This window comes from Bemisia tabaci, chromosome 6, assembly GCF_918797505.1.
Source record: "Bemisia tabaci chromosome 6, PGI_BMITA_v3".
NCBI lineage: Eukaryota > Metazoa > Arthropoda > Insecta > Hemiptera > Aleyrodidae > Bemisia > Bemisia tabaci.
Window position 1 is genome coordinate 20,499,790 of NC_092798.1, and position 24,268 is coordinate 20,524,057.

The window sequence follows — 24,268 nt, forward strand, 5'->3', positions numbered from 1 at the left end:
TCTCGACACCGTATGTCACCCGGAAAAGCAGCTCCTTGTCGTTTCTCGCGGTTATTTACGGATAGAGCTCTTGAGATCGAGTCAAATTCTGGAAATTGAGAAAAATTTGGTCTTAAGAAACCTAAAAGAAAGAGGGGGGTTTCATCTACTCGTGGAAAACAGTATGAAAGTCTTACTGTACTTCTGGCTGATTTTGGTGCCAGTCAGAAGAGAAGTTGCACTAGTTAGATGACATGGTTGAGTATAATTTTTATTCCTGGCGAAATAAACCATACCTCCGGCTGGTGCAATCAAACTTCTGGCTGGCGCCAATATTAACCAGGAATAGTATAATCATTATTATAATTAAAGATACCATAATTTTTCCGAGCACGGATAAAATTGTATAATTTCGATGAAGTTAACAGTTTGACCGAGGTTTTTCGATCCGTGCAGGTATTCAAACCCTGTAATCCTTAAAAACGAGATTTATTTTTTTTATTTATTTAGTTTTATTATTTTTTTTAATAGAAAGGGAACTCGTATTAAAGAGTCACAAATTAGTGTTCCATTTGTGTTTCCTTCTTTTTCTTCTTCATTTGTTTTATCCATCTTCCTGTAATTCTTCTCCATATTCTGCTTCTTTTTTCCCCATTCATCTTCCTTTTACCCTCATTCCTCTTTACAAAAAGATACGGAAATGTTGAAAATTTTGCCTTCTTTACAGTCATCCGCTTCTTTCTCCAAAGCAGAAGAAAATCTTAGAGAATTTATAGGAAAGAAGAATATGTTTCATAATCCTTGTGGGGTAAATAGATTATTCTTTTCCGAGAAGAATATCTGTTTAAAAGTTAACGAATTGCGCATTAAATTTTCTGAGGGATTTAGTCACTAATCTATAGTTTTTTCGGGGAACAAACGAATTGTGCAATAATTTCGAATAATAATCTTTGCTCAGCATGAATGAATGTATACTCGAAAAACGAAGTACATAAACAACAAGCACATTTCGAATGCAGAACTCGGGCGCAAAACAAAACTCCGGGCCATCAATTTCAAAGGCACACGGAGAGGGATGAGAAGGGTGAGCGGGAAATTGTTTGAAGGAAAATGGAATAACAGGTTTGCTATAAATTTCCGAGGGGAGCCTCGGGCCGGGCTTAAAAATAGTGGTCATGATTATATCGATTAAAGCAGGGTCACAGATTGGAGTTCCGGGAGGATGTTTCATTTTCGACCCGGAGAGGTCCCTTAATGGACGTCTTGGGACCCCGAGCTCCTAAAGCGAAACATTAGGGGACAAATATTAATCTCGCCTTTGCTCAACCACATCCAGCCGCGGTTAACTTTTCAATGAGTTGCGCCCGCCATTTTAACGCTGCTTCGCCCACGGCTTTTTTCCTTATTGAAACTTGTGTATACTTCCATGCATTTTTTTGGGCTATAGTTCACAGTTTGGTAAAATTTACTTTTTTCATTTTCACGAAATCGAAACATCTCTGTCACGAGTTGTAAATCCATGCTAAAAACGTTTCTAGATTTAAAGAGCATATCGGATGCTCAGCATCCTTTATCAATAAAGTTTCAAAAAAGACTCTAAAACTGTTTTTCAAGGTTTTTTTTTATTTTTTGAATAATTGGATTTTAAGAGTTTAACGTAAAACTCTCTTTAGTGTCTTAAAAAATAAGTTCCTACATAAATTTCGAGCGATCCCGTTTATTTCAGTGCTATAATAATGGAGGGCTTGAACTTGCGATTTGATCCGATTTCCGTACCCTGAACATGGCGGCTTAAAATTCCAAGCAGTAAACTTTATCTCAAATGGACGTTTTTCGAATTGAATACCTGAAAATGCCATGATTACGTTTGGTCTGAAATTTTTTTATATCTCTGTCCCAAAAAGTTCGTAGGACGCTCCTTTACACGCGCGTATCAAGTATTCAATTGTGAGTATTTTTGGGCTAAGGTACATTCTCTCATAAATGGTCACTTTTGGATAAAGTACATTTCTCACGGACGATCACATGTAAATTTCAAAGAAACCAAGTATTGAGCTTTTAGCCGATTCCGTGGAAGCGAAACTAAGTGACTTTAGGCCATGCTTACTAAGAATAAAAAAGTTTCCAAGAGAATTACATGTTTATTTAAAAATTACCTTCAAATGATGACGATATTGCAGACATTTTGTTTCCACAGAATTGGCTAAAAGCTCAATACTTTGTTTCTTCCAATTATAAGTAGCTGAAAACCTACTAATTTTGTAATACGAATTTTTTAATTAAAGTTTATCAATCGTTCTCTTGTTGACTTGTAAATTTAACGCTGATTTCATACGATTAATGAACAATTTTTTACATTTTCTTGTTAATATTTTACAATATTGAAAATTAAAAAGAGAAAAATGTAAATAAAGAATAATTTTAAATCAAAGTAAAAAAACGAAGCAAAAAATTCCTAGAACAAAGAGGAACGGAAGGGTTTTGATCCAACTCCTCGACTCTAAATAAGCTCAATAACTGTAGGTACTTCACATACAACGTCCGCAAGATTCCGGTGAGCTGATAGGAATAGTTGCTCTTAGTAATGATCCTCTGACAGGAACTGCCGGATGATTAGACCGGGCTGCTGCGCTACGGATAGTCAGGTGAAATACTCTGATTTCACCGCGCGAAAATATTTCCTCTGATTACTAAGGTGCTGTTCCCGTCACTTCCAACCCTTCTCCTCTCCGACCAATCAACCGGACGAGATCAAAAAGTAATTAATCTTCCTGAAATCTCGGAGCTGCTGATGGACTCGTGTGAGTAGCCCGCAGGACCCTGTTCCTGCTCGAGTGAGCTGCCTGAGTGTGGGATAACATAAATAAGCACCTTTCTGCGGCAAAAGAGAAAAGAAAGGATTAGAAAAATAGCTAATACGGACATCGATAAGACATAATATTATAATTACGGTTCTGCTAGGCAGCCGTATCTATTCAGAGGTATCGTGTGTAACTTTTAAAGACGCTTGAAGGATGTATACTACTATTTATTTTGGAAGTATTGAAGATCATATTTTATGGCAATCTATGTATGTGGAACAGGACCAATCCCTCTGTGGTGGAGTTCATTTTTCTGGAATTGAAAGGTATACTACTTCTCTATTTATATCAATTAGTCAGATTAGTTTGTTAACTAGAATTACAGATGGTGTAAATAAAAACACTGGCTCTAAACATTGGCTCTATGATCAGGAGGTCTCAGGTTCAATTCCCGTTGTTTGACCCGAGTTAGGTGACTTGATACATCGTGGTGTTCGCGGCCGGTAGTCGAGTAGGGGCTGAAGGGGATGAGGCGCCCTAACCCTAATATCTCACCAGCGTCAATTTAACGCGTAACGCGGATCTCTACTTGTTGAGCAAGTGGAGCTGGAGTGCCTCCAAAATTTTGTATATGCAACATGGCCATCCTCAGAGTTCGAATAGTTGTATCAAAGCATTTGTCATTGTGGGCAATTGACATTGGTATAAATAGTTCAGCATCCTGTGATTATCCTCATCCATGACGCAGTAGGGGTTGAGAAAGAGCTGCAGGCAACAAGTTTCGTGATTGACGCTTTCTCAACGACACCGTTGTGGCAAGGTTATGTTTTACTTACGGTTGACTGGGGCTCATTTTATGCAACAAATTACCTTTGAATTGAATATGTTTGAAAACTTGTTTGCCAACTTCAAAAAAATCCGTCAAATCAAAACTTTTAAATATTTTCAAACCTCATTGTTTGTTTGGTTTCCACCATTTCTTCCGACCACTTCAACTGAAAGAACTGCGTCTCAGTTCGGGGAACCGATGAGGGTTTAGTTCTCAGAACTGAAGATGCAGTTGAACGAAACTAAAATCCATACACTATTAAAAATAATTTTGGCTCTGAGTGAATTTTGAAAAGTTCGAAATTGAAACTGAATCTGATTTAACATAACTTAGCATAGGGACTGGGAGGGTTTGCCGTGAAAAAATGGTAACTTCACTCACGCACTGACTCATTTCTCTGGGAATCCATGTCATCCATTCGTGAGCAAGGAAATTTCTCCTTCGCTGAAAAATACTCATCAGGGTGACTCTCAGGAATCCGAGTGTCTCAAGGAAATTTTCTTTATGAATAATGAATCTGAGTGGATTTTTTTAAAAATTTTATTTATTTATTTATTTATTTTATTTTCGACCGAAGTTTTTCGGTTTGATGAACTAAGATCTATGTTCATTAAATTGAGCCGTTGATCGAAGCCGTCATCTAAGGGTTAACTGTACTGAAGTTTAGTTTTGTAAACTAAAGTGGTCGGTTCGCTCAACTGGTAGCTCAGTTCTCTGTATACCGAATACTTCAGTTCTTCAGACCGAGGTTTTTTATCCGTGTACCACTTGCCAAGAGCCGGCTGAGAGCCCAATCGCGACCAGGAAATCGAGGAATTGCCTGTCGTCACGGTGGACGTGGCAACAGGGATTTTGAATAATGCCGTCGGAGACAATGTTGAAACTTTCCCAGATTGGATAGCGGTCGCGACTCGCGTCGGCGCGAGCGATAGTCGCGGCTGAAAACGAGCATTAGCCTGTTAAGAGCTGAAATCAAATCAAAGTTGTTAGTAATGAAGCAATTGATTCGACGAGTGTATAATCAAAGACACGATGGATAATAACAATAGCACGGATGATTGATGAACCGCAGCCTCGGCTATGGCAGGCGCATATAATAACGAGGAGCAACCATATACCTTGTTCACGTAAATAAATATAGCCGGCCCCGGCCCCGGCCGGAGAGGTAGAGGAATTAAATTAGCCTTTGTTGCAACAATAAAGTCCCTAGATTTATGACTCAATTATTTGTCAAGTGGCTCTTAACTCGTTATCTTTGTGCCATTGGTCAGGATAAAATTCATGTCAGCTCGCGCGCATTCGCCGAGCCACACCGCGCTGCGCCACTCAGTGAGATGGAGCCGCAGTGAAGGTGGAAAATACTGGACACAAGTTTGAAAATCTACATACATTTTGACAAGTATTTTTTTTCTAATTAAATTATACATACAGGGTTATTCAAAAGTCACGCACCACTGGCCATGAGGGGGGTGGTCATTTGAAATTTTTCAGTTGCACCCCGCCTTCTCCCCCTGAGAGGGTCAAAAACTGGAAAGTACCTAAAAAAGTTTTCCTTTCAATTTGAGGAAAAACGTCACAAACCGCACACCGATATCTAAATTAGAACTAAAGTTATGGCCAGTGGTGCGTGACTTTTGAATAACCCTGCAGCAAACAAATGACAATATGCAAGCGGATTTCACGTTGACTTGGTACATCGCAATAGCTCGGATCGGCATAAGACATTTTTTTTGGTAAGGACCTACAGATATACAAGCACGGTTTTGTTTTAAAGCGCCTTCAATTACTCGTGATACTCTACGCTTTGCAACGCAGTTAGTTTAGTAGCTGGTCCAACCCGAACCCAACGGAAGTCACTGATTTTACAACGTATTCACACAAAGATGACAGTTAGCACTATGCATTTACGGCAACAAGAGCGTCTATTTCGATTCAAGACAAAGCAACCAGCAGTGTGATGTTTGAAATTTGTGTATGTAATGAATGTCTTTTCATGGGTCTTGGGCCTATGCCATGTGTAGTATAGATAGTTCCTTTTGATTTAAAAAGGTATGTTACATAAATTTATAATATCATGATGCCTACACCATACTCTAAAACCACACAACACTAAAATTCGGCAATTAGAATATTTCTCGTGTAAAACGAATCTTTAGCGGAAAATTATTTTAGAGTGCCTGATTATATCAGTGCGGTAGACTATTTTACCAATATGAGCGTAATATAATGCACAACATTAATTTTTCAGTCTTGATGCATATATTTTTGTTACGGTCTCACAAAATAGCTGAATATTTGAATGCCCTTCCCAGTAAAACCCTATTTTATATATAGGATTTCCTATTGGGAAGGAATTTGACAAAAATGTCGAATCTAACATTCTGTCTGCGACATGGCCACTGAACAAAATAATGAAAAAGATATTGATTGGAAAAGAGTTGAAAAGTGATGTCTCCAGTTTACATTCTTCGAAATTTGACATATAGTATGAAAATTTTTTGCCATTGTACGCCACAGAGCCTTTACACGAGCCCTACCTCTCACTCCTCAATCCGCACACTGCATTCAGCATTCTCCATGTCTCTTCCTCCTTTCTCGATTCTAATTCCTAGCACCGCTCTTTACATGATTCGTCATGTACATTCTCAGTTATCGAAATCGTTAGCATGCACCTCTTTTGTCATCGGTTTGATGATCGATCGTCATACTGTCATGCTAAGAGAAAATGCCGTATGAGCCCTCAGGCGTTGCCAAATGTCCTTCGATAAAACACGAATTTCCTGGAAAACCTATGAATATATTCCATCCAATTTTTCAGATAATTTTGTTCGCCATTTCTCTCAACGCGCCTGAAAATGTCAAGGAAAAATATTCATAACTTTCCTGAAAAATGAACATTTTATCGAAGGAAACCTGGCAACTCTCGAATGTTCATACGGCGTTCTCCCTCAGCACGGCAGAATACTTGATGCATAACGACATTTTTACGTTCAGAAATGTACGTCACTTTCACGTAACCATAAGAGCTATGATAAAAAACAAACCTTATTTAAAATAGCTGAAATTGATGTCTTTCATTGGTGTAGTCGTTCTTTTTTACGATAACTTCCGAAGTGCGGCATTATCGTTTGTCTTCAACAGGGTGCAGATTTAAGGTGCGGAATTCAGTGAGAGCTCCTTTCTAGTCGAGTGATTGAAAGTCACACGCTTGAGTCACATGAAATTATGAGGCTTTGTCCTAGACTGGTGTCAAAGGACGTGTAAGTTTTATGGCTTGGACTCTCGGAGCTCATAGCCATCGGATCCACACCTCTGCCTTTGAATAATATTTCATTCAAAAATCATGCAAGAATTTACGCTATTCAAAATCAAGCCTCAACACTCCTTGATGGGTATGCGAATGGACCGAAAAGACACATTTAAAAGGTACATATTTTAAAGGTACCTAGAACCCTTAGATGATGCTCGATATCATTATTAACATTTAAGAGGACAATCAATAAAATTAAACCACACTGACCATATTTAAAATAACCCAACAAGTAATTCGTCCGACAGACTTCTGGAAAAGGACTTATCTTACAGAACCTAAAAATTGAGTTAATATTCGAGCATTGAGGAGTGTTTTTTGAACATTTTAGAATGAGAAAGTCCCAAAATGTAAATCTAAACTAAAATGATGGCGGTTTGAAGTTTGCAGTAAAATTAAAAAAAAAAAAAAAAAAAAAACTAAACATGCAAAATTAGAAAAAAATTATTCCCCCAATGCGATGAGACATAAAGCTCTTGCAGAAACCACTAAATATTTCATCTTCTGGAGCTTAAATTTTTTCAACAACCGCATAGCTATGACATTTTACTAAATACAATATTCTCACCCGCACATAATTCAGCAAATATAGTTTCATCTGCAAAAACATCGAACTGGGAACATTCTATTAATTCCAAGCCAACATCAAAACTGGAAATGCCCGAATTTACATACGACTGGTTTGCTTACGCTGGCCAAAATGTGCGTTGATAATTTTTGTACCGTGTAATTTACTTGCGTGAGGCAGCAAATCACTCCAAATATTGAAGGTTTGTACTGATAATCGGAATTTTCATCGACTTCTGCATGACCTTTTCTACACATATTCAAGACAAAACGATTTTTCACCCCTCAAATTGTATATCAAAACCTATGCTTATCCAGCGCCTCCTCAGAATACGTCACTGGGAATGGCCTCTTAAAAACCATCGGTATAGTTTAACGGTATTCCCGTCTGTAACTTTTTCAGAGGTGAGGTCAGTTGAGGCTAAAAAGCGGCTCTAAAGTTGGCGGAGCGAATAATTTCAGCTGACAAACTCGTGAATGGAGCCGGGCACGTATTTATCACGAGATAATAAGGGCAAAGCTGGAGCCGCATCACTCGTGACAGAGGGTGACTTATATTAATCGTGTGTAATGAAATTATATACGACGTGAGCACAGTTTCTCACCGTTATCATCATCATCTTCGTCATCATCAACATCATCATCGTATCAATAATTATATGCTCCCTTTGATTAGCCCCCTGCCCCCAACCGATGCGGCCCGAGTCGCGGCCGAGAACCTCACAAGACAAGTTTCCGCGGAAAACCACCGGTTTTCGACGATGAACCAACGGTATCTTACCGTGCTAAGGAAAAACGCCGTAAGAGCATTCGAATGTTGCCAAATTGCCTCTCAGAAAAAATCCATTTTTGAAGAAAGTTATGAATATTTTTAATTGAAATTTTCAGACTTTTTGGATCAAATTTTAAACAAAAAAATCCCAAAAAATCAGAGGAGAAATACTCACAAATTTTCAGGAAAATCCGTTGTTTTTCGAAGGTGATTTAGCAACACCTGATGGCTCAAACCGCGATTTTCCTCAGCATGGCGGTATTGGACGAGAGCTGGCAATGCCGAGAGACCGGTATCGTAGAATTATTGTAGCTAGCCGCACTAAAGCCGTATAATTTTCCGACAGATTAAGTTATCTTGTACCCGGGCAATGATTGATTTGATCTGGTTTGTTCAGCTAGTCGCCTTTAATCACCTAACATTCAAATCAATTGCCGGTTCTTTATTTCTGACGCGACGCCATGGGACGAGATCCGCGCGGTTCGCAGGGTGCCCACACTGCCCAGCCCGTCTTCCCCCGAATTTACTCCCCCGCGAACTTTGAACATCCCGGTTTCAAGCCTGAGTATGTGAGAGGCGTGGTTTGCGCTGACGCCACTCAGAATAATACAACTGCGGACTGTTAGTTGAAATTCATATACAAAGCTATGCGTAGAGCAAAACGCGGTAAACGGATCGATCTTATTGGTTGAAATGACGGTGTCATAGATTGGGCGAATGAACTCCAGTCTATGGGGTACTCCAAAGTGTTGGAGTTAATTTACGCTACTTTGCCATAAAAACCAAAGTGATTCGTGGAAATCATTGTCTTATGTAGGTGCGATCACCTGCTGTGGACGTTTACGCCGAAGTCCAGGGGATTGAATTTTGAAAGCTAGGACCTTAAAAAGTATTCAATTTTTGTTTGGAAGCAAACTCTTTTTTCATAGCGAAATTTATTATTTCTGCAATATTAAAAATTGAGGCGAGTGATTCGGTTCCGTAGTCTATATGACACCTTAAAAGAACCTCGAATGATATCAATGCGAAGTGAAATTAGTACCAAAAAACGAATGACAATTTGCAAAAAGAGCAGATTCCGCTCCGTAATAGTGTAAATCACTCCATAAGGAGCAAATAGATTTTGCTTTGCATTCATATCCTCGGGATTTTCGGGCGCTATATAGACTCCGCAGAGCCCTTTGCACTCTAGAAATTCTTAACAGTGTCTGCAGTAACTGCTCCTCCTCCCCGGTCAGAACCCAGTGTTTCTTAGGAATTAATGATGTTTCATGTATCATTTTTGTAACTTACAGATATTTCAACGGCTTACTCCACTTGCAATCAAGTTAGAACGCCGTTATTATCTCAATCAGGAGTGATTATATCTTGGAATCTGGATGAAGTGAATCTTTTAATAAATGATATTTTTATAAATTAAATTCACTGCTCTTACGTAATTCAGACACTGCAGAAAAGTCGCTTGGATCTAGAGTCCAGACTCTTAATAACATTGACAAGAAAAAATACTCTTGATTTAATCAGATTTTTCCTTGAACCGAAGAGCTGAGCCTCTTGATTTAAGCACATCTATTTTTGATTCGGGCAAAAATCTGATTGAATCAAGAGTATTTTTTCTTGTCAGCGTTTTTAAGAGTCTCGACTCTAGATCCAAGCGACTTTTTTTGCCAGTGGAGGTTATCTTCACTTGTCCAAAATGAGCTATTCCCATCTACTTTGACATCCATGTTAGGTTAAAAGTCGTTCATTGCTGGGCGCCCTAAGGTACGCACAAGATGGTTGATTCGCCGGGCACTTATTGAGCCGGAGCTAGAGCACGGTGAGCTTTATTGATTAATCGAATTAGACTGATGGAGCGTAACAGTCGCCGCCAGTGAGGAGGACGGAAGCGTCAATACAGTCAAAGAGCATACTATTAGCCGGAGCTAGGGAGCCCCGGGCGGGTCGAAAGAAAACTGTTAATGGAAAATAATCAAGTATTACCATTAATAATGCCAGGAAATTACCATAGCGGATCGCATGAATGGAGGCGAAGGAGATACTATTATGAGGACGTGGCTTTTTTTCGGGCTGGAACAGATGAAATAATTACCTAATTCCGACCCTAATTACACCCGTATGACTTTTTGGGTGTTTTTCTCACCGGGCCCAGAACGTCTTGACCCGGGCCCCAAAGCGGCAGCGGCAGCATGATAGAGGTGTGATTAAGACGTACAAGATCCCTCTTCTGACGGCTTCAACTCACTAATTTGGGCGCTTCCCGTGCCGCGAGTAGGTGTATTGCCGCTCCGAGAAACAACGTATCAGCCTTCGAATATTGCCAAATTTCCTTCGATAAAATACAAATTTTCAAGATAACGTGTGAATATTTGTCCCCTAATTTTTAATAAAATGTCAGTCGAAACATAATCTAAAGTACCTGAAAATTTCAAGGAAAAATATGCACAATTTCCCCTGAGATTCAACTTTTTGTCTAAGAAAATCCGGCAATATTCTAATGTTCATACTGCGTTCCTCCCCAGGACGGGAGTGTAGATATTCTCCGATACCCCCGTTACTAATCACTTCATTCGGCATTACCTCTCGAGCCTCTAAACTTCAGTTGCGCTCTCAAAATGTGCCAATGATAATTTGTCTACTCGATGCCTCATTATCTTAAAAAACAGGGAAAGAGCATTTGCGACTTTCTTTTCACTTGAAGCTGAGTTTTTTTGTTTTTTCTTTTTAATTAATATTGCAAATTTATTGTAGTAAATTACACATATACAATTCAGTGTACAATAACACTAATCCTTATACTATCGAAGGTGCCATGCTGATGTTTATATCTCTCTATCACTGCAGTTTGATAAAATTGAAGCTAAGTTTAGGAACGTTCTTGAGACTTTTTGAAAGCTGGACCAAGTAGCGACCACTATAATCCGCCCGTTATTTAATAGTCCAAGTAAACTAACAAAAAATCAACATTCAAAAACTATTTTTACGAGTAAAACGCTACATATAACTCGTCATAAAAATTTTGAGGATGCTCGATACCCAATATTCTTTTAGTAAACAGTTTTCCTAATTCCAAGGATACTGGAAAAAAAGTCTCTTGGACCCGGAATATCTTCGTAAAAAAATTAGCGAGAAAAATACTCTTGCTTCAATCGTATATTTGATTAAATCTAGAGCCAAGCCTCTTCATTTAAGCGGACTCCCTTTTGATTCAAGCAAAAGTATTTTTCCTTGTCAAATTTTTTAAGAGTCTGATCTCGAAGATACTTTTTATCCATGGATGCTTGCGATACTGCATACTCCTTAAGCAAGAAATTCACATAATTTTTTCGCGGATTGCCATTTTATACGTTATTTCTTTCAAAACAAATAGGACCCAACCTTAATGATCGGTTAGTGAAAAAAAAAAAAAAAAAAAAAAAAAAAACACTCTAAAAAAATCATAAGTTTAGTGAAATAGAGATGAAAGAGAGTTGCAACAGTTAGATCTCAGGAAAAAGCTCGAGGCTGAAAAGTAATTCAAATCGCTCGTCGTCGGCGGAATCGAATCGGGAAAAAGCCGTAACAAAGTAACAACGTGCGACAAGTTTTCAATTACGACCAAACTGTCGTGAAAGCCTCCCATTCACGCACGAAGCACAATTTGCCGCGGAGTCCTTTCATTACATCAAAGAGAAGCACGGAAAACAGGGATACCAACACTCTGCCGTGCTAAGTAAAAAAGCCGTAAAAGCATTCGAATGTTGCCAAATTTCTCCTTCGAAAATATGTATTTTTTAAAAAAAGTTTTGAATATTTTTCCTTGAAATTTCCAGACTTTTTAGATCAAACTACAAACAGAATCCTGTGAAAAATCGGAGGAGAAATATTCACAAATTTTCCTAAAAATTCGTGATTTATCGAAGGAAATTTGGCAACGCCTGATGACTCATACGTTGTTCTTACTTGGCACGGCAACATTGTCAACTACCTTTCGCTCCGAGTCAAGCGCGTAAGGCGTAACGCTTTCGCAGTTTCTGAAGGGGCCTATTTTCGAACTCCTTTCTTCCGCACGTTAAATCTTACGTTAAAGAGAGCCTTTATTGCGAGTGGATGGCCCGCCCCTTCTCGGCTACTTCGCGACCCCTAATCCTGTAAATACAGTTAGTTTCAATTCGTGAAAAGGGGCGGTTTTATTTTTATGACGTGAGGACTTCCCTCTGCGTGCCGCTCGAGTGTTTCGCCAACAATCGCGGTGTCGCTCACTCGCGAAACAGCATGGAAGTTTCTCCCCCGGTCAATTAAAACAAAAATATTCTTGGATCCTGAGTCAGAGATAAAATAGACGTTTTCGGCTAAAGGGAACTATGTGCAAATACATTAAATTGACAGGGACTACATGCAACATGCTAAGCATATACACATCGGTAATTTTAATTTCACTCGTTTTCAAATGGTTACTTTCAGCACAAATCGTCCAAATTGATAAAAACAAGGTCTATTCCGTTGTTAACTTGGTGAACAACTTTTCACTTCTCGATAATGTTAACAATAACAAAAAATATATATAACAGAACGATAGTCCTCTGAATGTTCGCTTGGCGGATATCTTACATTAACGAGGGAGATAAATACCTGTAAAAGAGAAAAAACGTACATAACAGGAACAGGGTCCTTATTGTCCTATGATGATGATGATCTCTGGTCAGCCATCGGCAGGCAAAGTGGTTTACAACAGCAAGTTGCACGCAGCCCGCAAAATTGTCTCATGCGAAGTCTCCGTCGCCTAAAAGGACCGTAGAACCGAATTTGTCATGAAAAGTAAAGTCTTGAAATTTTAAGAGGAATTTTTCATTGCATAGTTCAGAAAATTATAAAATATATTGAATAATATGTTGAAAATGTAGACTTTTGACTCCAGTATTGAGGAAGTATGGAAATAAAGTTGATATCATTCAGATACGTATGCTTGCTTCTCATATTCCCAAAATGTTAAAATCTTTCCGTTTTCGATTATCTGTGTTTTTGGATAGCCGGTTGCATGCTCTAGCCCCTGAAAAATAGGGGAATGTTTCACAGCCTTATGAAATTTCATGAAATATGTCGTAAAATTTGAAATCTCTCATATTTTTCTTTTGATGCAATAATGCAATCCACCCTGGTACCGGGTCCCGCACTGGGAAAAAGTCACTTAGATCTAGAGTCCAAACTCTTAATAACATCGACAAGAAAAAATACTCTTGATTCTTTCCGATATTTCCTTGAATCGAAGAACCTTTGCTGAAGCTTTTTGATTTAGGCGGATTTCCTTTTGAATCAGGCAAAAAGTCCGATTGAATCTAGAAAATTTTTTCTTGTCAGAGTCTGGACTCAAGATCCAAGCGAATTTTTTTCCAGTGCATGCTTACACTGAAGAGAAATCTCAAAGGCACTATGGAAGTCGAGCACCCACAAACAAAATGAATCTTGTTAGTCGACATAGTAAGTACTTAACAGAGTAAGCGGTGACACCGGTGATTACGCCTCCGATCGGTGAAATTGGCCGACCTCCATTGGTGGAGCAAAGAAGGGCGAATGTTCTCACGCATGGAAGCGACGCGTGACGTCGTGACGTGTCACCCAATCGGACGTCGGCGGCCGTGTCGGGGGCTCCCGAAGAGGCGCAGGTGCCTGTATCACATACGCGGCCCGGCTCCGAGTCGGATCGAATAATAGAAATAGAGTAAAACGACTGTAACGCGGCTAATAAGATAATAAAATAATGATAATAAATGAGGTTACAAATTGAAATTAGTTCGGCCTGTCAGAATCGAATAATGAAGACATAATACCCCGGGCGAGACGTCCGCGGTCAGTCTCCAGCTGCTATTCAGGTAACGTCTCAATAACCGCCACCAGCGCTGCAACATCGAGCCGTCCTCCGTTCTACTTACTCCGTGTTTCCATCTACATGTATTGCCTTAGTAAGGAAGAACGCCGTATGAACCTTCGAGAGTTGCCAAATTTTCTCCGATAGAATGATTATTTTTGAGGATAACTGTCTATATCTTTCCTTGAAATTTTTGAGATCACCATTTTAGATCAAATTACGAGCAAAATTACCTAAGAAATTGGAAGAAAAATAATTACAAATGTTCCTGAAAATTAGTGATTTGTCGAAGAAAATTTGGCTACGCCTAAAGGCTCACACGGCGTTTTTCCTTAGCACGGCAGTGTAGCATTCAGGTATTTTAAAGCGAGCTTTCTGGGTGCGATCCTGAGGATGGGACTGACAGTATTTGATTTAATTTTTTCTTGTGCATGTACGCAACGTGCAGTTTTATATCGCTCTAAGGATCTTGACCCTCTATTTTTGCTCTTTTGGAATAAACTGGATGAATTTTACATGCTCGATAATTACCCAAGTAAAAAGGAAGAAGAATGTGTGAGAAAGAGAGACCGGAGAAGAATCGGAAAGAGGAAGAGTGGAAACAAAAAGAAAAATAAGAAAGAAATAAAGAAATAAAGAAAGTGGGAAGAGGAGTTAAAAAGAGGAGAGGGTGAAAAAAAGACGAAAGGGGAAAGAATCTGAGAAGAAAAATACTAAAGGTTTAAGGTTTAAGGTTACTTTGTTAGAGTACAGTAATATAAATGAAAAGTTAATACTTACTTTTTTTCTACTTTTTTTTTAAATTTTTGGCAACGACATTCTAGTCAAAAGCCCATAGACGATGCCACCAGTTGGTTGCCACGACCGCTGAAATTTAATTTCCATCATTGTCATAGGAGCCCGGGACCTGAGCTGCCATTTTTCTGGAGCGATGCATTTCACCGAGCTCTGTACTCGTTGTGTGCCATTATCGAACGCGCGGGTCAAATTATGTCCCCTCTCCCCCGTTACCCCCGTTTCCCCCGATCTTCAGTCCTCGAACAGCACTCACACTTATTTTTCTCCAGTCGCACATTATTTGACGGGGTGTGGGTTCCCGTTAGGAATCAAAGCGGCGTAAAGCGACCGACGTTTCCATTGGTGCGGAAAACGGTTCCGGAAAATCGTTGTCACCGACTCCCCCGGCTACCGCTAAGATGCGTGGGAGAAACTAGAGAATTGGTTACGAAAGAATGAAACAGATTTGAACGAAACAATTCTACCTGCAGCGGGAGTTTTGAAAAATGACAAATGCGAGATATTTTAGGACTGCTGACATAATATAATGTTCGATAGAGGGATTAACAAAATTGGAGGACGCGAAAAAGACCAACAAGAGCCTAAAAACGGGGACCACCTGAAAAAACACCAGAAGACCCCATTAAGATTTAGAGGCACTAAGGAGTTTTTAATTATTTTGCAGATAGGCGTATTTGCTTAATAGTTCCCCTTTAGAGCATCACTGGAGATTGCAAGCTAGTATATTCTCATGGAGGTATCGGGACGAACCCTCTATCTAATCTTTTAGTGGAGTCATTTTATTCACCACTCTATCCTCCGATTATATAGTGGGGTGGCTCTTGGGTAGTAAATTAGCTCTGATCCGAATTCAAAAATCCAATTCTTTAATTTGCTCTTTTCTGTATACGAGTAGATTTTTTTTTTAAAATCTTCCAATATGGATGGATCCCTTCCGCACAAACGTAATCAACATCTTGACGAAAATTAACAAGAAAGTATTTTCATAGTATTCTCCAGCCCATCAATTTCAATGATGAGCAAGCAGCGGAGCAAATATAATGTGGTGTCAGCATAACATCGTGATCTAATGTGGAAATCTTACCGATAGAATTGTAATAACATAAATGATAAATTGTTGAAATTCACCTATAAAGCGTCCCTCGTAAACGAAAATAACGTTAAATAATGTGTACGTCGCAAGCAATCAGAAACCGTCGACAATTTGAAAGCAACATTCCAGTCAACTCGTTAAATTGCAACACACGCATCGACTTATAGTGAAGATTTTTGGTGAAACACCTCAAATGCACGACTACAGTTTGGAGCGCCTTCAAATCCTGGCGATACTTTTCGCTTCGCCGGGGAGTTAGTTTAGTTGCTTAACCTAACCAAACCCAACAAAAGTCACTGACCTCACTGCACGCACTCGTATGTGTGCTACTAGGAACCTCCATCAGCTCGTTGTTTTTCCGCTAGGTATTTTCTGCATCTCACATCATACTCAGAGACATAAGTGCATGAGCCACGTAGCGAAAAAGTGGCGAAGAAACGTGCAGACATGATAGGAATGACCCAGCCACCATCCCGCTCCTCCGAAGTGCCACAGAGAGGGCGGGCACGGCCGTCGCACAATGGATCGAGTCAATAGGAGAGGTCGAACAAAATTCGGAAACTTTAAACGCTTACAGCTCTGCTTTATCAAAACTTAGAGGTTCGAAAAGTGGCTCCATTAGTTTTCCCGTGAAATTTTCTACCAGAATCACCCCGTAGGTGACGAAATAAAACATCAAAATTTGCAGCTTTAGTCATAAATTCCATGGCCGACCTCTCCAATTGACTCGATCCTCTGTGCGTCGGTTCGCCCTGACGTCTTGTTTAGACCCGGGATTCGAACCGCGGGCAAGAAGCACGGAACTCGGCCGCACGAGCAGCTTGTATTTTATCTCATCGTTTCAAACGAGCGGAGCCCAAAGTGAAAGATAAAGACATCTTCAAGACCCGGAATACGGGACGTTCCTCGATTTACGGTCCCTCCGACAGTTCCTACCAACCCCCCCCCCCCCCCCCCGAGGGCAGTGCTGCGGTCCTCCTCCAAGCCGAGCAAAAAGAGCACAAAAGTTAAAGTCGTTAAAATTGAAACTACATGAACTATTTATGCTGTGTGCACGGGGGCCTGTAATTTTCCGCGCCGACTTACGGCTCAATGTTGAGCGTCAATAACGCGGGGTTGCCGTTTCGGTCGAGCTTTCGCGCGTTCGAAATGTGTGCTTCCGTGCTAGGGAAGAACGCCGTATGAACATTCGAGAGTTGCCAAATTTCCCTGGATAAAACATGTATTCACGACGACCTTCCTGCATATTTTTCCTTGAAATTTTCAGATATTTCAGATTAAATTGCGTGCAAAATTTTCTGAAAATTTTGGGGGGAAATATTCACAATTTTCCTGATTAAGTCGGTTTTTATCGAAGAAAACTTGGCAACGTCTGATGGCTCATACGGCGTTTTTCCTTAGCACGGCAGTGTGGAAGGGTGGATTTGGCAAGGTCGGATGGATCTATCCCTCGATTACCTGGAGCTGAGCCGCGGAGCGTTAATGACGCCCGTACAAATGTCCACATTTAGGTGTCATTATTCGGCCCTGTAAACCATAAACTTTCCATCATATTTTATTAGACAAATCATTATGCCCTCCCGCGGCCGGCTCCGTTCTTTTCTCCGGAATCTCCGGGCGCCCGATCCGTACTGCCCGCTCCCTTTCTCCCGGCTTCGGCTCTCGCTCAAATTACACGGAGTAAAGTACTGGCGGAAAACTGTAAATCAAGATCTAAACCGCGCGACGGCTTTCTTGCTGAGCACCATGAAATTTGTCACTTTTTGTCGGTTTGCGGATGGCAAAAAAAAATTCTAATGGACTTGCAGGCGTTAACATTATACTGCAGTTTTTACCCTTAAATATTGCACAAAAAGTGACAGGGATTGTGAAAATCCCCTTCAATTAGGTACCCACATCACAATCCCTCCCCCCAGAATTTCGGAAGTAAAGTGAGGATTAATTTTTATTGCAGTTCTTTTATTGTATTTTTTCCTTTCTACAAGCGCTTTAATAAGACCCGATGATCCCAAAGTATTCAGTAAGTCATAGTTTTCTTCATAAAATGTTGTAAAAAAATGTGTAAATGTTGTACGTTATCAATGTTTAATGTTTTTTTTATGCTTAAACGCCGGAGAAAATTAGGTTCATTATCTCAAGAAAGCGGTTCTCCTTGATAGTTCCTATTTACGTTAAGGAAAGCATTTTTCTCGTCAAGAAGGCAGTATTTACGCCGTGGAAAGTTCTACTTGTAACAATGGAAGTTTCTTTGTCGTGATTAATTTTGCATGCTTCTTACAGTTAGAGAAATGCCATATCAACGAGGAAATTTGTGTTGTCCTACATACAATTCACTTGACGGTATTCATCACTTCTTCGACGCAACAACTATTTTCCTTAGAGTAACCTGGGGCTGCTAAAGAAAGCCGTTTTCTCATGTTGAGGAGCCAATCATAATGTGAATATGCTAATAGAACTTACGTATGAATGTGAATGAGGTCAATATAAGTTCAAACTTCAAAGGATCCCGCAAATTCCATTTCCACAGGTCCTTTCGTTTGAATTTTTTTGTTTTTATTTCCTTATAGCATGCTAAATAGTTCTCAGCGCAGTGTAAATTTTCACCAAATTTGCATCAATATTGCAAATCATCACTGTCATCAGTGATTTCTAATTTTTTAATCCATCTTGATTTTTCAATACTAATACATCGACCACACCGAGCAAAAGTGCTTTGTAAATGAAATTAATCTTAAGATAATTTTCAATCGATCTCTTAAAATGCAAACTGAGATGAGAGGGTCAAAGAGAGCTACTTTGTCAACTTTAAGACACTATTACTAGACCGGTACAATTTACATATAAAAACGAATATCAGTAGAAATAAAAATCAAAGTATACGTCATGGGCCTTGAAAAATTCCTAGGGAGTTTCCAAATAAATTAGTTGTTTAGGGGAAGGCAACATTATTTACGTGCATAATACATTCTTTTTGTGGTGTCACAGCACCATTCCAATGCAGACGTCTCTTGTTTATCGTGCCACGCACATATTTTTGAGGCAGTTTAAAAAGTTGATAAATTGGTCTAGCTGGTTGTATTTGCGACAGAGCGAGGGTAAGACGTATTTCTGTCAAACGGAACTACGTGCATCATGACGTGAGCCCTGTTATGCATATATTCTTATGGGTCTCGGGGCTCGTGTCTAAATGCACATAGTTCCGTTTGGCAGAGATACGTCCATAAAAAGTGAAGCTCCGGAAGGGCAAAACCGAATAATTGCATTTTCGTATCGCTCGCTTCCGACTGACCAATGACCAGACCAGGCGCTAGTCCAAAGATTGATAACCTCGATATGTTTTTTCCTTATTTTTCAGTCATTCTTGGCAAAAATCCACTTTTTCCCCGTGCTTGCTCTCCCCAGACAATCTCATTCCGCTCCGAATGCGGTTTAATTTAAAACGTGGTCGTCCAGCAGCTCCCATCGCGGGCTTTGGTTCTACGATTTTACATAAATCCGAAAGTTTCGTGTTGGAACTTCGATCGAATTTTCTATCGAAAGGGTCATATTCACAGTTGTTCCTTCAACAGTTAAATTCCGCAGGGGGCAGGGTGGCATGAAACGTAAGAAAGAAATGAGCGATTGGAAATTTCAGTGAAATATTTCATGAAATTTCATGAGGCTGTGAAATATTTCATATTTTTCAGGGGCTAGAGTATGCAACCCGCACTCAAACGCACAAATAGAAGAAAGTCACGATTTGTACATTTTGCGGAACATGAAAAGGAACCGGTATTTTTCAAGGTCTCTCATCAATTTCTGAAATTTCATGAAAAATTTCTCTCGAAATTCGAGATTTTATTTTTCATGAAATTTTGCCACCCTGAGGAGGCTCCATATCGGTGGCCGAATAAGCGCGCAACCACGTACCTCCGTTCGCGACGTTACAGACTTCCTGTCACACTTTATTTTTTCTTAAAAAAAAACTTTTCATCGAACTTTATTGAGACTTTCCTGATTTTTCTTTTCTGCAAACAGAACATTCTATTCATAAATATCAAAAATTTAAAATTAAAAATTTTACTTTCTCCCCCTCGAAAAAATAAAATAGGAACGGAAATTTTAGAATGCCGCAGTGAGGATACGTGGTTTTGCACTTTGGCCATCGAAATGTTTATAAACAAGGGAAGTTCAAGGAGATTCCGAACGTGCCTTCATCTTTTGGCCAAAATATCACAAGCGCCATGCAACGTTTAAAGATTTCGGCTGCAATTTTATTTTTTTACAGAGATGATGTTCAACGAAGCTGTCCGGAACTTTCACTGAATTTTTTTTGTGCTGCCGATGAAATTCAGTGAAACTTTCAAGCAGATTCAACCAACAGTTTCTCTGTTAAAAATTAAAATGGCGGCGGAAATTTTGAAACGTCGCATGGCGCTTGCGATCTTTGGCCGGAAGGTGACGATACCAGCATGAAAAGGGCAACTCAATGAATCTCTAATAAAATAAATCGGTATAACTCTGCACTGGAAAAAAAACACATTGGATCTAGAGTCCAGACTCTTGAAAACAATGACAAGAAAAAATACTCTTGATTCAATCAGATTTTTGCTTAAATCAAAAGGAAATCCGCTTAAATTTAAAGGCTTGGTTCTTGATTTAAGCGAAAATCCGATTGAATCAAGAATATTTTTTCTTGTCGATGTTTTTAAGAGTCTGAACTCTTCATCCAATGTGTTTTTTTTTTCCAGTGTAAAAAGTGAAACTAAACTTTTACTTTACATGAATCCCTAAATACAAAGAGGGCACATGTCCAGAAAACCAAATTGTTCAGGAGACGCAAAAAACTGTTTATTTCGTGGTAGATATTTTTTGGAAAGTCGTTTTTTTTAATCAAAACGACTTTCCAAAAAATATCTACCACGAAATAAACAGTTTTTTGCGTCTCCTGAACAATTTGGTTTTCTGGACATGTGCCTTTTTTGTATTTAGTGATTCACATGTAGGCACTTATCGTTCCCTTTGGACAAAGTAGACTTAGCAACAGCGGGAATTTAAATCACTGGGACATGCGTTGTGACGCGCCGCGCTTAATTTGAGATCCAATAAAACCCGATAATAGGAAGAATCAATTCTTTCAGGGGAATGGGAGGTATGGACGGAAGATGGTACCTCATGAGGCGTTGATGAATAGATTAATTGTAAACCTGTTAGACAACAGTAATTAATTATGCCTAATTCAATCTCTGCCATCACGCTACGCGTCTCGTCATCTGTGGCTTCTTTCCTCCTCTCCACAGGCTCGTTAATAATGGTATCTTTGCATTCCATTGATTGCTGGTATTAACTTATTTTAGGCTCGGCGGAGAATCTCTGCCGCGCTGAGGAAGAACCACGTATTCGTCCTCGGACGTTAACAAATTTCCTTCGACATAACTCAAATTTCCCGGGAAGCTTGCGGATATTTGAACTCCGAATTTTTGCGGAGAGTTTTAATCGCAATTTGATCCAAAGCATCTGAAAATTTCACGGTTAATTATTCACGACTTTCCTAAGAAATGAAATATTTTTCAGAGAAAAGTTGGCAACATTTGAATGTTCGTACGATGCTTTTCCTTAGCGCACGTCTGGCCTAGTGTCCGGCGTCGCAAGAAAATATTTTCAGCTGCGTCACTCGGAGTTGTTCAGATATACTGCGGCTCCACCAGATCACGCGTTTAATTAATTAATTAATGAGACACCTTGATCACATCATTAGATTAAATCATGCAGGATTCGGGTTAGAGATCCTGTAGGTGTCGACTAAACCTGGTTTAAAGAGAAAATAGTGTGATTTATGTGCTGTAGCTATTGTAATTGTTATTATTTGTATTTATCATATTTTCACTATGGTTAGAGAATTTCTTCGTGCTTGTGCATTCCTCAAGTTTTTAAACTAAAAATGTTCTCAGCTTTTGCGTCCATATAGATTTACCGTCTGTTTCCCCTTCTGCTTTGCAAGGCCTGCGTGAAACACCTTTAATATCCCCTCTCTTTTTCTTTCCTCAAGGTGTGTGACCTTTGTCAAATTGCAATACACGCATCGACATAGTAAAGATTAATTGGCGAAACACTTCAAATGCACAAACATGCTTAGGGGCGCCTTCAAATCCTGACGATACCTCTCGCTTTAGTTGCTTACCCGAACCAAACCGCCAAACCACAACCCACTCACCGCAGTGTGCTACTAGGAGCCTTCTTTAGCCTACTCGTTGTTTTACCTCTGTTCTCTGCATCTCACGTCATATTCAGAGACAAGTATGAGTGCATGACCTACGTAACGCAAAAAGTGGCCAATAGGACCAATTTGGATAACTCCTCAGGAAAGTTCGATTTCCTACATATTTTGCTTTCGAGTGAGGTTTGACAAGTAAAGCTAGAGTAATTTGATAGAGAAAGTATCGCCATGTGGCAATCACTTTTGATTGGCTCCTCCATCTTGAGCTTCTAGAACCCTGGAGCTCTTAGAACCCAAAAATGGCAGACGCTATAAGTCATTGTACAAACGAAATGGCTCAAAATTTGGTTTTACTTGCATATAGAAACGAGAACTTTACTCCAATACATTATGACGACGTATTTACATAGTTTTATAGCAATCGTATGATATTTTCGAGAACAGTCATTTTGGATATTGTGAGTTTATCTGCAAGCAGTGCGGTTAGTGATAACCATCATAAGTTAGCAATGACCCTTCTCCCATCCTCAAAAACCAGAAGAAAGCACAGCTACTTTTGGGCCCTATGGCCTCCATGGGAAGTGTGAAGGGGCGGGATGTCCATTCTCTAACCACGGGGGTGGTTAAATTAGCATTTTTTCATTGTAAAATCTACATTGAAACATGTCGGACACTTTTTTTTAATACAAAATTGTAAAATCAGCAATTCCATTTTTCTCTGTAAAGTTACTCAGGATGAAAACAGTTGCAGGAAACCAAATTTTAGCTAATATAATTGGAAATTTTACCACTCTGACAAGAATTTTGCATGCTCGCAAAGCATTGCTATAAACGCCATCAGCGTGACAACAAAATCCGACACAACGCACAACACTGCAATTCGACCGTTATCGAGAAGCATTTCAGAGTGTCCCGGTAGACGATCCGATGGCGTTGGCAAGGAGAAAATCAATTTTGCACCGCTTTGTGCAGCAGAGCAGGATGAAGGAGGACAGGAGGCAGGTCCCGAGTTGTGAAATCACGCTCGAAAATCGAATTTCCACCGGCCGCGCTCGCATCGGATGCACGAGCCTTTTCGACGCGATCCGACAGACGGAGGAGACGGTTTTACGAGCGAGGAAAAAGAGGAGCGATGCTGGAAAACAATAGAAAACGCCTGGATAATTACAGGCTCTCACTGAGCCGGCCGCCTAGAATGCCGAATGCTGATGATGACTCCATTAGCGCGCGAATTGAATGGACCACTGGTTCACTACCCGGCTTGGATTCGCATAATTCCCCGAGTCACTAGGGGCCCACGCGAGGCAGCCCGTACTGCGTGCTAAGACAAAACGTCGTATGAACATTCCAGAGTTGCCAAATTTCCCGCGATAAAACATGTATAATTCCGACACTCATGCACATTATTCTTCGAAATTTTCAGATATATTAGCTTAAATTGCGTACTAAATCGTCTGGAAATTTTGGGAAAAAATATTCGCAATTTTCCCTGCACATTCCCTTTTTATCGAAGGAAATTTGGCAACGTTTGATGGTTCATACGGCGTTTTCCTTTAGCACGGCAGCGTCTATCCCCCGGCACAGGCAAAAAGCGCGTATGTGAAGGCGGTATCGTATTGGAGATATGGGGTTCTAGCTCGAAGGCCTAGGGTATCGAGGGAGGGGACCCATCCGTCTTATGGCTTTCTGCTCACCTCTCTCCGCTTTTATTTCCACTCCTCTTGCACCGGGAAGTCTGCACATCATTGCATTTATGGCCGCGCAGTCCGCTAATTCCTTGAATTCCTTCGCTCGGCCTTCTTTTTCATGGGTAGTTGGGGGAAATTGTTTTCTTTCATTAGTTCGTCGACGGATGGAGACGTTGTCATGTGGTATTGTTTTGGCGATGCCCACACGACGATTATTGGGATCGAAACGTAGAATGATCATAAAGAGTGAGAGAAAGAAGGAGAGAGAACAGTATGTACATAAAAAGGTTAGAAAAGCTAACCAAAATCTTGTGTTGATATAGGAAGTAAAATACGAAGTAACACAAGCTAGTGGTGATTTTTGTGTGTTAGTTTTTCCTGTTTCAAATC